The sequence below is a fragment of the Adiantum capillus-veneris genome, chromosome 22, assembly GCF_014529385.1.
Source record: "Adiantum capillus-veneris isolate H3 chromosome 22, ASM1452938v2, whole genome shotgun sequence".
In the NCBI taxonomy this organism is placed as follows: domain Eukaryota; kingdom Viridiplantae; phylum Streptophyta; class Polypodiopsida; order Polypodiales; family Pteridaceae; genus Adiantum; species Adiantum capillus-veneris.
This window is the reverse complement of record NC_140952.1, coordinates 128856274-128871204: the sequence shown is the minus strand read 5'-3', so window position 1 is coordinate 128871204 and position 14931 is coordinate 128856274. Positions and strand designations below refer to the sequence as shown.

Here is a 14931-nt window from a genome sequence, read left to right as displayed (position 1 = left end):
CTAGAGTGATGGATTCTTATGCCAGTGATTTTACGTCACACCGCATCGTGACTGGTTTAGTACCTTCTCTAGTGGGAGGTTTGATTGTCCACACTTGGCCGATGGTTTGGCCTTTGACATTGCAAGTGCAAGAGATGTTGTCATTGCTTAGTGGTGCATCATATACGCTATGCCATGTGCGCTATGTTCCTTAGTTGTGACAAAGCTTAATCTCAGTGAGACAGTTAGCAAAATTTTGGTTGTGAGGAGGTATTGTTTAGAGAGTAGTATTTCTACATGCATTGCGGTTCATTGGTGATTGCCAGAGGAGCCCACAACGGCTTGGTATATCCTATGCATGTTAGAGGTTCGACAAGACATGGTATTAGTTCTGTTGCTGGCATGGTTTGAGCGAGAGACGAGATGTGTCTCCTTTGTAGGTGAGCTCCACCATGCTCACAAGACATAGAATTTAGTTTTGTAGGACGTGCCAGTAGAATTTGTATAGATAGAGGTAAAGAGATAGTGCTCTAGTTACACACAACAGACGTTGTCACAGTCTATGCAGGTAAAGGTAGAGCGAGTCTGCTCCCTAGAGACACAGGTAGAGATGATAGACATGGAATTGTTTGCTATGCTCATGCTAGAGTCTGATGAGTTGGTGCAAGGATGCACAATTTTACCTATGGGTGGGAGGGATGTAGCCATCCTTGTGTCGGTGTTGAGACATCCACACTTGACAGGTAGTCTTGATGATGTAGAGATTGTAGATAGTGCATGGGGAGGCTAGTACAACCAGGTTTGCACAGATTTTATCAGTGTTCCGACGTCTCATGGATGACCTACTAGTGTTGAGCCCCGACCTAGTACATTTACAGAAGGGATTGTCAGTTGTACGATGACTAACACTAGCATGAGGCATAGTGGAGTTTTGAAGACCATACAAGGCTGTCTACGGGATTTACATGAAAGCTCTACAATGGACACGCACGCTCGCCTATCCCTAGAGCTGATACAATTGCATGTAGATTGGCTTAGGAGCCAGTGGGCGTAGGTTAATAGAGTCTCTCATCTTTTTTCTTGTACATAGTAGTAGTTTAGCTAGTAGGATCCACTTATCGGCACATTCGCCTTTAAGTGGGAGATTGTTGGGGTACATGCCTCTGTGCCTTGCCCGACCGCCCAGGCCATGAGAGTCCGCCCACTGACCACCTTATTTGTTGTACACGTACACAACAATAAGGAGTAGCTCACTTGAGTCCTACTCCACCCACACACTGTCTACTCTCTCCTTCTCCCCTTCCCACACGCACACTGCACCGCGCACACGTACTCTTCACCAGTGTGAGAGGGAGGGGAAGAATGGATACATGGACATAGTTGAATTTGAGCTTTTCTGGTGTCCAAGAGTGCACACAAAGTGGGGTGCCCACAAGGATGCATAGATTAGCCAAATAGGGGTCCTTGTTTGATTGATCTATGCGCCCTTATGGACACACCCCTTTTTGCCTTGATTGGCCTTGTATGTATCCCAAGACACCAGAAAATCTCAAATCCAGCTAAAATTGAAGTGTCAACGCATAACTTCACCCCCCTACCCCCCCCGAAACTATTGGAGACAAAGTTGAATGGATGTATGAACACTTGAATTCAAGCAAAATATATGTTTTCTGGTGTCTTGGGGTACACACAAGGCCAATCAATGCACAAAGGGGAGTGGCCACAAAGGCACAGATCAACCAAACATGGACCCCTATTTGACTGATTTGCGGGTCCTTGTGGCCACCCCTGTTTTTGTCTTGAGTGGCCTTGTGTGAGCCCAAGACACCAAAAAAAGTTAAAATTGTGCTTAAATTTAAGTATCCATGCATAAATGCATCCCCTTTCCCCCTGACACTAGTGGGCTGAAAGGTTTTACAATAGACAGACATCATTTAACTTAAAAACATTAGGAAGCTAAAGAGCTTAAATGATGAATGTCTTGCGGATTTTGAATTGTACATGTTGTCTTTGCGAATGCCCAATGAGGATAGCAAGATGCAAACCTTCCCATTGGTGATGCACAGAAAGGCTAAATTGTGGTTCAAAGCTTTGGAGGTGGAGTCGAGACAGACATGGCCGGCTCTACGGACAAGGTTTTTACATGATTTTCACATAGAAGCATCTCCAATTGAGATGGATGCAAGGCTGAAGGCTTTAAAGCAAGCAAGGAGTTCAGTTTGTTTTTGGATCGCTTTGAAGCAAGTTGGGCGGAGTTAGCAACGGCATGCGGCTAGCCAATGGTGAGTACTTCAAACTGGATAAATTTATGGCGCCGATATCCGAAAGTGTGGGAGAAAGTGGACTATGAAAGCCCATAGAATTACAATGGGGCAGTGGAAATTGCAAGTTGAAAAGTAGGAAAATTAAAAAGAAGATAGAGCAAGGTGCTCGGGGGATGCACTATGTAATCATGTTAATGTATTACGTGAGTTCGAAAGGAGGGGTTTTAAAATGCAAAAAATTTAGGAAATTTAAGAGAGACACATTAAAATAAGGGGTTTCTATATTCAATTTTGGCAAAAAATCCTAAAATAAGGGGTCATTTATTCATTCAAACATGTTAAAAGAGGGTTTTTTTTTTAATACCCCATGAACGCACGTTATATCAAGGGATACTGGATGGTGAGCACCCCGAGGCAGGGCGTAGCAGGTTATGAAGGGATTACACCTGCTCAACCACAAAGTCCTCGAGAGTCAACTCAGGAGGAAAATCAAGGGAATAGGGTTGTGGCTGCTATTTCGTAGCAGTGGGTATGTACGGTTCAGGATCTAACAGATGCAAGAGTTGCGGTTGAGTGTAAAGGACAGGGGAAAGATAAGAGGAGCAAGAGGTAGGGCAAGGTTGCTGCTTAGCACGTGCTATAATTGTAGTGAAGTAGGGCATTATGCACGAGATTTTCCTCATCCGTCAAGGGAAAGAGGTGGTATCTACCCGTTGTTAGGTAGAGGGAGAGGTCAAGCACAACTTAATGGCCCCCAGAGAGCACGTGGTTGAGCATCCAGTGAAGCCGATCCCTCCGGATGGTGGTGAAGTCCCTAGAGTGAACATCATTGGTGTGGATAACTAGGATGTTGAAATTTTGGCCAATAAAAGGGCAAGAATGGAAAGAGAAAGAAAAACCAAACGGGAAACTAAACCCATAAAGGTTAAGAGAAAGTGTATGAGGGTAGGGAGCAATCAGAAACTAGCAAGAAGAGAAGGTGATTAGGAGAGTTTATTCTTATTGATTCAGGGTTTGGGTACTCATTATTTTGAACGAATTAGAGTGCTCATTCTCTTTTGCGATACTCTATTCTTTAGGATTTAGTCAAACTTGAGAAGAGGTCAATGATCAATTTGATATCTTCATTATCCTTCATTGCTTCTTGAAGCTCTTTAGTTGTCAAGTTTGCATCAAGAGAAAGAGTGTCTGGAAAACCAAACAAGGATGGATTACACTAGCATGAAGGCTCAATGTCTAACTCTAAGGAAATATAATTAGTTTCATCATCCATTGCATCAGTGTCGCTCTCTTCTTCGTTAGAATAATCATCATGTGGCAATGCTGTTAGGAGACGGAAATGCGTTGAATTCATATTGTTCTCTTGAGTTACATCATGTAAGATTCCATCTAAGTTGGTGGTGTCAAGTATCCAACGTTCTTGAGGATTGAGAGACATGACTTGCCTCCATGGACTGAGAAAATTTAGCCAAATACAGAAGAAAGTCTGCTCACAACGTGCCTGCAAAATATATGGTTCTTGTGTTGTCCATAATGGTTGAAAAGTCAACTGTCCAAAAACCAAATGGCGCTTGTCTCATTGTGGCTCTAGCCCCTTTATACTCAGCACAGAACCAATCAATCTCCAATACAGTCTGTTTTGAAATAAGATATTCAAATGCCTTAGAAAAAACTTCAAAGTTAATAGCATCCTATTTGTGTATATGTATAAATCTTATTACTTGCTTGCAAACATGTAAGTTGAGTTTATAAATACCAACTACGGTTCCCAAATAGCCAAGCTCCTCATCGATAGGGTTTGAATCTCTTGCACTTGCACGTGATTGTTTCTTAAAAGATGAAACAATGCAAGAATTAACACATCGTTGATTAATTTAGTCAAGTCAAAGGTGTTCCCATAGGCCACATGTTGTTATACGTTGATACCTTAAAGTACAGAGCCAAGTACATAAACTCCAAGTAAGAATATTAGAAATTCAAGAAACTTTTTAATATACATTCATAAAGAAATTCAAACAAATTTGTAAATATACAGTCATAGAACAATTATTACTTCTCTATCACAACCAAATCCAATCTCTCTGTGTTCATTAGTGATGTCTTCTCCCTCTAGAATTCCATCTCTAATACGTTTAGATAACCATAAAAGAATGGATGGAGGTTCATTCTTGGTAGATTTGCTGGCTCTTCGCCTTCTTTGTGGGCTGCAAACTTCCTAGTACTCTTTGAGAAATCTTTCCATACACTATGAGTTGTAAATAACAAACGTAGATATATTCAAGCGTTCTGCATCTGTGAGCTTGCAAGGAATGTCCTTGCCACTTAATACCTCATCTGACAATGTAGGAGAGTCTTCCATTGTCCATCTCCAAGAGCAGCTATGTCAACACGCTCAAGGTACTCTAAAAGGTAATACATGCACTCTCCAAACACCCATCCCTCGGCCATTGAACCCCTGGTCATGCTCTTTGGTGAACAAGCCCCTTTAAAACTCCCATAAATCTTTCAACCCAAAACATCAAGCGAGTGCTAACAACACTTGCAATCTCTATCTCATCCACGAGATGAATGAGTACGTGGACTTCGATATAAAAAAAGGACATCGGTAACTCTTTCTCTGCTAAACAAAAGAGATCAATGCATTCTCTTTTCTTTTGCGGTATTGACCTTGTATCAATCTCCTTAGACATGATCCATCTATAAAAAAATATGAGAACGATGTGTGAAATGTTTATTAAAAGCACGTATACAAACATTTGCAAGCTATACACATACCTTAGTAGCTTCCCTAAACGATAGATAACATTTTGGATATCACTCATTAAGAAACCATCAATAACAAGGGGGATAACATGCTACACGTATCAATTTATAGTCAAATTAATATCTCTTGGTTGGAGGAAGGAGTTGTTACGACTAAAAGAATGTTGGGCTACCTTAATGAAATTAAGCCATTCATGTGTCTTCAAGTTTGAAAGACTCATGTCATCCACAATGAATATATACTTCAATGAGACACCATATCCCAAGGGTGTGCGGATAGATCGTATTCTTTGGTGAATCGTGTCAATCTCTTCGGAGGTAAAAAACCTCATCATCCCTTATGGCTGCCAAGTCCACTGCTCTTGCTTCAACTTCTACCTTTCTCTTATGTTCTAATGAACTTTGTTGTTTCTGGTAATGTGCATCTAATGTTGTCTAGTTTCATTCAACATCTAGATTCTCTCATAGATCTTAACATATATCTCGTGTTGTTCATTACCAAAAATACAGTCTGAACTAGAAGATCTTTCCTCCATTTGACTACCTTCACAGTTCCACTAAGATGATTTCTTATGTTTTGTAGCTGGTTGATCTACTAATGGATTCTTTGATTGGTCCTTCACCAAGTCAGTACCCCCAGCCTCAGTCAAGTATGATCTAACTTTCTTTACCACTTCAACCAGAATTTTGACAGGAGCAATCATGGATTCATTCAATCCAGTCGCTACTTTCTCCTCACTAGACTCCCTGAGTTATTTCTCTTCCCGAGCCCTTGAAGGTTGAGGCTATAGTTTCTGAATTATCCTAGCAACTAAACACTCTAGCTATTCAAGCATCTTCTTTTCCAGGATCTCTATAATCTTTGCTTCTAGCTCTCATTGTTCTTGCCATTCATCAACTAGTTTCCCTTTTCCTTTTACCTTCCATGTGGCTCTCTACTACTCCCATTTCTTGGTTTCAATAGCATGCTTCTTCTCACATCTTCTGAAATTTCCTCCATGACTACACCTCTGATTCTAGTATTGCCCTTACTAACACTAGTTTAGATGTTTTCTATTTAGATCCTTCTAGTGAACTACAAAATAGCCATATTTTCCACAAGTCTAGCAATTCAAACTCCTTTTCCCAAAATTAGCTCTTCCTCTACCCAGGCCAATACCACCCCTGTATCTACCTCGGCCATCTCCATCACTCATGCTGGTCTCATTCTCATTGGCGCCACTTGCTTTGTCTACCTTCACTGGTTTTGAATTCATCAGTTTGATCATAGATAGCTCCTTCCCTTTCTTGAAATGATGAATCCTTATCCTGCAATTGTTATGCACATGCCCATAAGCTTTACAATACGTGCATTAGGAACATTCATATGATTGGTGATATCTAGATCTGTAATGTGAACACCAGGTTTCTAGTTTGCTCATTGCAGGTGTATTTTTTGCTATATTAGCAATTTACTTGGACATCTCTTCTAGCTTCTTCTTCCATGACTCCTTCGTGTTACTCTTAGCTTTATCATGTGAGTCGCTATCAAAGGAGATGGAACTAGAGGTAGTCAGAATCTTCATTGGTTGTCTCAGTGTCACTTGAAGTCCTTATCTTACATTCTTTCTCCTTTTTTGCTTTTTATTCCAATTTTAGAGCTCGCTATACCTAATTATTGAATTTTTTTGTCAAGACTGGAACCTTCTGTTTCCTTAGGTTTTTACTTCTGAACGTGCTCAGGAACCAAGTCCTCATTCTCTTTTTGTATGGAGGATCATATAACTGTCTGGATAGCTCTTTAATCTTCTCCATGCAGCTTCAAACTAACAAATTTCCTTGTTTTATTTTTTCCAATTCACATAAAACATCTTCATCTCCTCTGTTATTTGAATATTCAAGCCTGAATGCTTTGATCAACTTGTTGTATGTTTGAAGTTGGTAGGTTGCATTGTTAGTGCCATTTTTGAGATGCCTCCTTCAATGTGTGAGGAACCCCCATTCATCTTTGCCAATGTTTTTTAGCTTTGCATGCTAATCAAAGGCTTGAATGTGAACATTTGGGTCGTCATTCTTGCCTCCCTTGAACACTAGAAAGGTGAGTTTTAAATCATTGGATCTTCCATGATACCTGCTCTTATCTTTCAAATCTGAGTTGCACTCACTGGTCTTCTTCTTGCTATAGTGATTAATACTAGCTTCCTACTTGTTTCAATATCATCCATATCAATTCTTTTTACTCAGTCTTCATATTTCTTGACATGTGACTGCTTATACTACCTTCACTCTCATCAGTGTGCCTTTTGGGTTTGCCCTTAGCCTTCTTTTGAGATTCATTATTGGCAGCATCTCTCTACCCTCTCCAATTGCCAACACCTGGACCCCGCAGAGTACTGGAAGTGCTCATGATTCCCAACATCCTGCTGACCAAAGTTTGGATCAATCTCATTACCAACCTTTGTGTTAGTTCAAAGCCGCACTCCGACTCCTCTTGTATTGGGCTGACACATTATAGATACTCCATGAATTTGGTTGATGGCCTTTTGCCATAGGTAACTCTTTTGGGTGGCATGTATGCAAGCAACTTACCCAAAACCAACTAGGAGAGTGATTGACTATCAAGAGAAATTTAGCTCAAGCCACCATGATTGTCAAAATGGAATGATGAGGTCTCTTGGTGCAGCTATTCTAGGTTGGGTTCATAGCTAGTTATTAGTTCAAACAAACAGATTTAGTGGCAATATATTAGACAAAGACACTCATATTGAAATGGAACTAGATATAATAGTTGAAATGGAAATGACACATAGACTAGAACTGAAACTGGAATATATTTAGGTTAGATCAATACAACTAGAACAAAGTACAATGTAAGCCAAAGGATTGCTTTGAGCTTATTGCCAAAAGAGTATAAGAGCACAATGAGCTCCAAGACACTAGACTCAAGAGTGACAATACAATAGTGTGTCACTTCCAAAAATCTGCCTGTCAAATGTAGTAATGGCCCCTAGTTATATATGCCGGATTGGGTCTCTAACTGACTGTCCACTATGTAATTACCATAGTAATTGGCTTGGTAATTACCAATACAGTTGTCAGTCTAGATTCCCGTCCATGGACTATTCCTATTGTCTACACCCCCCTCTTCGTTTTCTTTCCCCTCATCCTTCTCCTTATGTCTCTTGTGCTTCGATCTCCCCCTCTTTCCCCCTAGAGTTGTGTCTATAGCGCGACCTATAATGCATCCTCTCCTCCCCCTCTCATCCCTAGAAAAAGAAACAAGCAAGCACACCCTTACTAAGAGTGTCATCTTGGACTAAGCACCAACAACACCTTACCAACACTCTCGATAGCTCTCGATTGTTGTACACCAATGGTCCTTCACTAGGATTCTTTTTGATGCACATGGCCTCATATCATGAGAGAGAGAGAGAGAGAGAGAGACTTTCATGAACGCCTAGAAAGAGAAAGAGAAAAATGGCTCTCAGTGCTTGCTCCTAGTATAGATAAAATGATTAACTGGATTTTTCTCCAAACTCACAATTGTGAGTGGATATATATATATACATATATATATATATATATATATATATATATATATATATATATATATATATATATATATATATATATATATATATATATATATATATACATATACATATATATATATATATATATACATATACATATATATATGTATACATATACATATACATATATATATATATATATATATATATATATATATATATATATATATATATATATATATATGTATATATTAAAATGCCCCAAAAGAATACATCATTATCTCAATCTCATATCGAGCCTTGAGGGATCACTCGATACATCAAGAAGCTACAAATCACATATGATAGAGGCGGGCTATGCATCGTTAACAGTTATGGAAGCAAGGATTGTACTACTCCACTCATTAGATTTGTTTCTTTTCCTAATGGCCACAATTGTTTCCCTACTTTGTTGGATTATCTCTCTGAAGCTAGCTAGCTATTGATAGGTCATTTTTGAAAACTTAAAGGTTTCTAGCCTTCCAAACTTGTTGAAAGTAGCATAATCTAAGAGTTTGTGTACAAATTAGCATCCCCTGGGTTTTCATCACCTTCTCTCCATTATGCATTGGTCCCCTTGGCTCTCTAAAGCAGGAAGCAAACTATTGAACCCAATTTGGAGAGAAATTACCAGAAAGGTTAATAACAAAGGACTCCGATGATAGGCCCATTTGTGGGACAATAATAGTAAGAGTGGAAGGATACAAACTAGGTGGCTACCCAATTTCACCTTTGATGGAACTGAAAGGCTTCTTTTTGGTAGAGCTATTGAAGTGGTGGACAATTGCTCAATGATGATCTGTGAGTCTACTTTAGAGTGGAGAGCATGGTGATGGCCCAAGTGTATGCATTTTTATAAACCACAAACCAGGGTAATATACCACACTGAAATATTGAAGACTGATTGGTTCTCCCCCCTCAACAAGATATGGGGCAAGCAAGTGCCGGAATGAAGATGGGTGGCGGTAGCTAATAACATCATGAATCCACAGTGGATGTTGTCGATGAAGATCAGTGGAAGGTGTTGTGGGGGGCTTTGATGATTGGCATCAAGATTCTTGCCATAGGTGCTCGGGGTGCAAAAAGTCAAATGAGGACCCTTCTCACCTATGCAAGGAGTGCCTTGCGATTAGTGGCATGGGAGGCAAGGTATGCAGATGGATTAAACATTGGATCTTAATCACAAGTGTGTATGTTTAGAAATATAGAATTTTCTAAAAGCAAGGTAATGACAAAACTCAAAACAGCAAATGGAACCAAAGAGGTAACTCTATAAATAGAGTCCATGCCCTACCACAAAATCTCCTTAGAGCCTCTTGCTCAGCCACCTCACATGATGCGGGAGGAGAAGGGCTTCGGGTGGTGGGAACCCTTTAGCTCATGTACACACTGGAAAAGAATGTTAATCTAAGTCTTTATTGTCTTGCTAACAGAAACTTCAAAGGGTTGGCATGCATGTAGGAGGGCCAAAGTTGCCCTGCTTTTTGACGTGTGGGAGAGCGACCTCCTCTTCGGGGGAAGAATCAATAGCACCGCAAGCTTCCTTCCAGGTGGAAGATGGCGGGTAGCCTTCATGTGGTAATGAGGGACTTGCATCACTGTCATAGTGCTACATTCTCTGGTCTTTTCTTTGTAATGTTCTGCTAGCTCTCTCAATTGGAGAACAAATTCTTGGTCATAGCTAGGATCTGGTTGTGGTATCCTCTATGGTGATAGGGTAGGGAATCGTCTATCAGAGACCATTCCCCTCACATACCATTCCCCAGGAACGCAGGCGACCACATGGCGACTGACGGGGAGGAGTGGCGGAGCCATGGCAAGAGCAGTGATTATGAGGGAATGGTCACTGACAGACCATTCTCGGCCGTCAAGTGTCGGGGGGGGGGGAGGGGGGCCAGACTATCCATGCGTGATCACTATTGCACACCTAATACCTGCATGCTCAGCTGCATATTATATTATTTCTACATATTTTTATTCTTTGTGTTGAGTTGGCATTCAATTATTGTAGGCAACAAATCGCATTCTGTATATTGATGTGTTGCAGGCCTACTAAATTTTGATTGTTGAGCATCGAGGGGTTGATTTCTGCTGGTAGAACCTCGAGTGGATGTACAATTGACATTTTTGGCTCCATGAACCCCGACCTTGACGACATTCAGAACTTGCAGGTGATGGAGATTCAAGACACGGAGAAAAGTCTCCTACTCTATTGTCGGGTGGCTCCCACAATAGCCGATGTACTCCTGCTTGGGACTTGAAGAAAACTAGCAAAATCTTGTAAAAATCTTACAAGATTTTGTGTAAATGTCAAAAATTTTGACCTAAAAATCAAAAGAGTTTCCAGTGTGCCCTTATTGTCTTTGGTTAGAAAAAATGTTTTTGGTTTTGGTCCTTTCTGCTAAGAACTATACTGTAATAAAGCAAACAATGCCAAATAGTGTTTTATTGATCCATTTGACCTTGATATTTCCATTTGACCTTGAACGAGTGCTCGCATAGCTTGTCTTGTATTGTAAATTTCTCGATGGATAATGAAAAGTTCCAATTGTAATTTTATTAGACCTTTTTTTAAAGAGACATTTTAGTTAGAGATCCTATTATACACCTTAGATTTCCTCCCCCCCCCCTCTCTCTCTTTCATGACTAAGTAACATGGGGTCTTAAATGACCTCGAGCAGTGGGATCTACAGATGGGGTTGAGTGGGGGGAATCTCGAGGATGGTAGACGACAGAGAAAAGGTCAACGTGGGATCGCGGACAGGATTTGAATCCGAGCGGTTACGAGAAGAGGCGTACACTCTATCCACCTGCACGCAAGCGTTGGGTTATCCAAGATGAAAAAACATAAATATATAAATTAAACAAAAATGTTTAAAAATAAACTAGGACGTAAAAAGTAAACTCGGACACATCGAACGGTTGAATACCTTTTTGATATCCGTGTCTCACTTCTCGTCCATCGATCCCACAGCTCCCACATCGTTCAATATCTCGTGTTACTTAGTCCCCAGCCCCCCCCCCCCCCCCAAGCCCCCCCCCCGCGGGAACCCCCCCCCTCTTTTGGTTGTCATTGACTGATTGGACCTACCTTTTTCATGCATGTTTATAATATCATTGTTTCATGCATGTTTTAGGTTTCCAATAAAAAACATGGGTGAAAGAAATGTTTTTTAAAGCATTGATGGGAATGCAAAAAAAGAAGATAATCATTGGACATTTGCTAACAAAATTATATATTCATGGAGACGAAGGTGCACGTCGACATTTTAGAGGAATAAAATGAAAAGGAAGTCAAAACTAAAACAAAGAGAACATTTCAATTGAAATGAAATGAAATGTAATGGAATGAAAACTAAAACAAAGAGAACATTTCAATTGTTTTTATGGAAAAGGTAGGTCTAATCAATCAATGTAAGGAAACAATGACATTATAAACATGCATGAAAATGGTTGGTCCAATCAATCAATGCAAGGAAACAGTAAATTGACAAGTTTTCACCTAAATCTCTTTCCCCTCTAAAGCTTCTTTCTGTTTTTAGAAAGCCTAAAATGTTGAAGCTAATGGTTATTCCATCTTATCCTTTTTTGAGTAAAGGTAATCAAAACACTGTAATGAAAGCTCTTTTAATCTAAAGAACTAAAAGGTTTTCTTTTTCTACAAAGAACGTCTCTTTCAACTTTAAAGAACACCAAAAAACGATAAATGTGCAATTAAAAATTCAAAGGACAATGACAAAATCAAGTCCCACCAAGCTCACAAGAAGATATAGAAATATTCTCATGTAGAAAAACGGAGTCTTTTTCATTGTTTTTCTATAATGCATAACATCACGAGCTTCTACTCGATAGAGGCACCACATACCTAGCTAGGTACGATTCGGGGTAAGGGCCACACCGCCCCCCCCACTGGGCCGGAGGTCCCCCAATCGTACCTAGCTAGGACGTATGCCGTGCCTCCCTCACAGAAGCTCATGATGTTGAGGTAAGTCATAATGTGGGAATTATTGTGCGAAATTGTCCAAAACTTCTTGTGAAGATATGTATTGACCCCCTTCATGTGTCTCTTCTCTGTGCTCGTCTTGTGACCCATGGTGAGCTTGTGCAAAAGTGGTTGCACAATCAATAGTGGCCCTTCTTAACTCTGAAAAGCTCTCAACTGTTAGAAGCTTGGTTGATATCTCAAGTATATAAGAGGGTTGAGTGCTCTCAAGTACATAGTGGCTTCGGCAGTACGTGATCGTCTCTCTCTCTCATCTCTCTCTCTCTCTCTCATGCAAATTATTTACTATACACACACACACACACATAGAGTTATGATGCTAGGAATGAATCTTTGAGCTTTTCTTGTGCTCAATTTAGCTTAAGATCATTGTATTGTGATCAATAAACTGTAAAAGCAATGACCAATGGATCTCATGATTCTTCATCTTCTTTATAGCAATATGCAATCATCTCTTTTTCCAAGGCATCTTTCAAAAAGATCTGCACACACACACACACACACAAATGTACATGGGGCATTCCATAGGCATTAGAGTGTAATAAGGTCAAGCAAATTTAGAGAGGTGAAAATTTGAGAGTGTCAAGATCCCTTACTAATTGAGGCAGCATGGAAGGGAATCATCCACTACAAAAATCTCTTCCATGCAACGAGGAGTTGCAACAATGTGGCACGGCCGACAATTGTGGTTTTACAAAACTGGTTGGATGACCACAATATGGTACAATGAGACTTCTTGCATAGCAAGAAAGTGTCATGTAATTAATTGTAAGAAGGGCCTCAATTGTGAGTAGGAGAGTGGACCTTGGGGGGGCTATAGTCCACATGGAAGTAGTAGGACTTCTCTTCTTTTTCTTGCTCATCCTCTTGTGCATGTGATGTGGTAGGCAATGGTGGTGGCCTACTACTCATCCTCAAAGTTTGAGTTCCACTTTGAAGATTTTGCTTCAAATTTGTTAACAATGTGGTTGCAGTTGTTGTAGGTAAGGGCGGAGCGCTCCACACGCTTTCTTGGGCGACATGCATGGCCTCAAACCCCCTTAGAAACCTTCTTGGAATATGCTCCTCTTCCATCTCCATCACCTCCCTCGTTCTTGTGACACCAAAATGCTCCTTCACCTGCTATGGGTCACACAATTGACATAAATACTTTCCTTATCATATTATTATTGTAAGACTATGCTCTAAGAATTGATCGAATCTATAGTCTATCAAAACTCAACAATCATCTACCTCCTATTTTTGCATGAACTCCTTAAGGCTTCTCTCTCTCTCCTCATTCCATTTAAGACTGGAACTATTTAAGACTCCACATTCCATCCATTTTACCATAATTGGGCTCTCAATTATACATCAAATAAGATTGACACATCAAAGTGGTCTCTTGGGTTTGCTCATAAAGTGTGTTGAAGTTATCTCTTGATCCCATTCTTAATTCTAAAATGATGCTTAGGGAATATTGTTGAACAGTGAAAACCATAAAGCTCTAGTTCTTCCCATCTATGCACATTATGAAAAAGCTTAGCTCTCTTCTTCTCTCTCCTACCCATGTGGTTTGCACCCATATTTCTCATTTTTCTATACAATATACAATTTCCAGCGTTAATAAATGGCATTACCATGCTGGCTTCTAATCAATCACATTCTATATGCCTGCTCTACAACAAGCACATGTAGAACAAAGCTCTAAATTGCATCAGTACCGGCCGTGTCGCACTTAATGTCGGAGGTACTGCTGGAGTGATGCTTTGTTTACCGTTTTGCATTTGTATGAAAGAGGCAAAAATTTGCATGGGCAGTATCAAGATGATGCAAATTAAAAAGTAGCAATAGAGATGGTGGCTAAGATTCAATCTCATTGTCTCTGCCACACTCCTTGAAGTTTTTATTAGGCACCAAAAACTAACCCTGGAAGATCTATGCTTGATCTTCACCTATCTTTCTATATCTCTCTCTGTCTCCCTCACCCTTGTAGAATCAATAGAATGATGAAGATTCTTGAAACCCAAGATGTTAAATACACACACTCCCCACATAAAAGTGACTAATGTATGTTCAAGTGGATCATAAAAGTAACTAATCCACACACTTCTTTCTTTTATAATTCTTTAGTTTTGCACGCGAGATTGCTCCATCTCTACGAGCCTACTCCGTTTTTTTCTTGTATCTAGCATGATGACTGAAGCACATAGGCATTGTGTTCCTCGAAGATCATGGTTAATCCACTTTTTTTTTTTTTTGAGATTCTAAAATCGATGTCGAGACTACAACTGTCACTATTGCAGCATTAAAGGCTTAATTTAGTATTCTCAAAAGTTTAAACTAATCAGTTGTCTAATCCATTCATACACACATATTAAACTTCCAAAAT

At 40.0% G+C, this 14931-nt stretch overlaps 1 long non-coding RNA gene across 1 annotated transcript; it reads left to right on the top strand.

Annotated features, from left to right (window-relative positions):
* The first annotated feature begins 12651 nt into the window (after nucleotides 1-12651).
* LOC147430208 (uncharacterized) lies at nucleotides 12652-14684 on the top strand. Its single transcript, XR_015185850.1, has 2 exons — nucleotides 12652-12789; nucleotides 13535-14684. It is a non-coding gene; the product is annotated as an uncharacterized LOC147430208 (long non-coding RNA).
* Nucleotides 14685-14931: the final 247 nt, after the last annotated feature.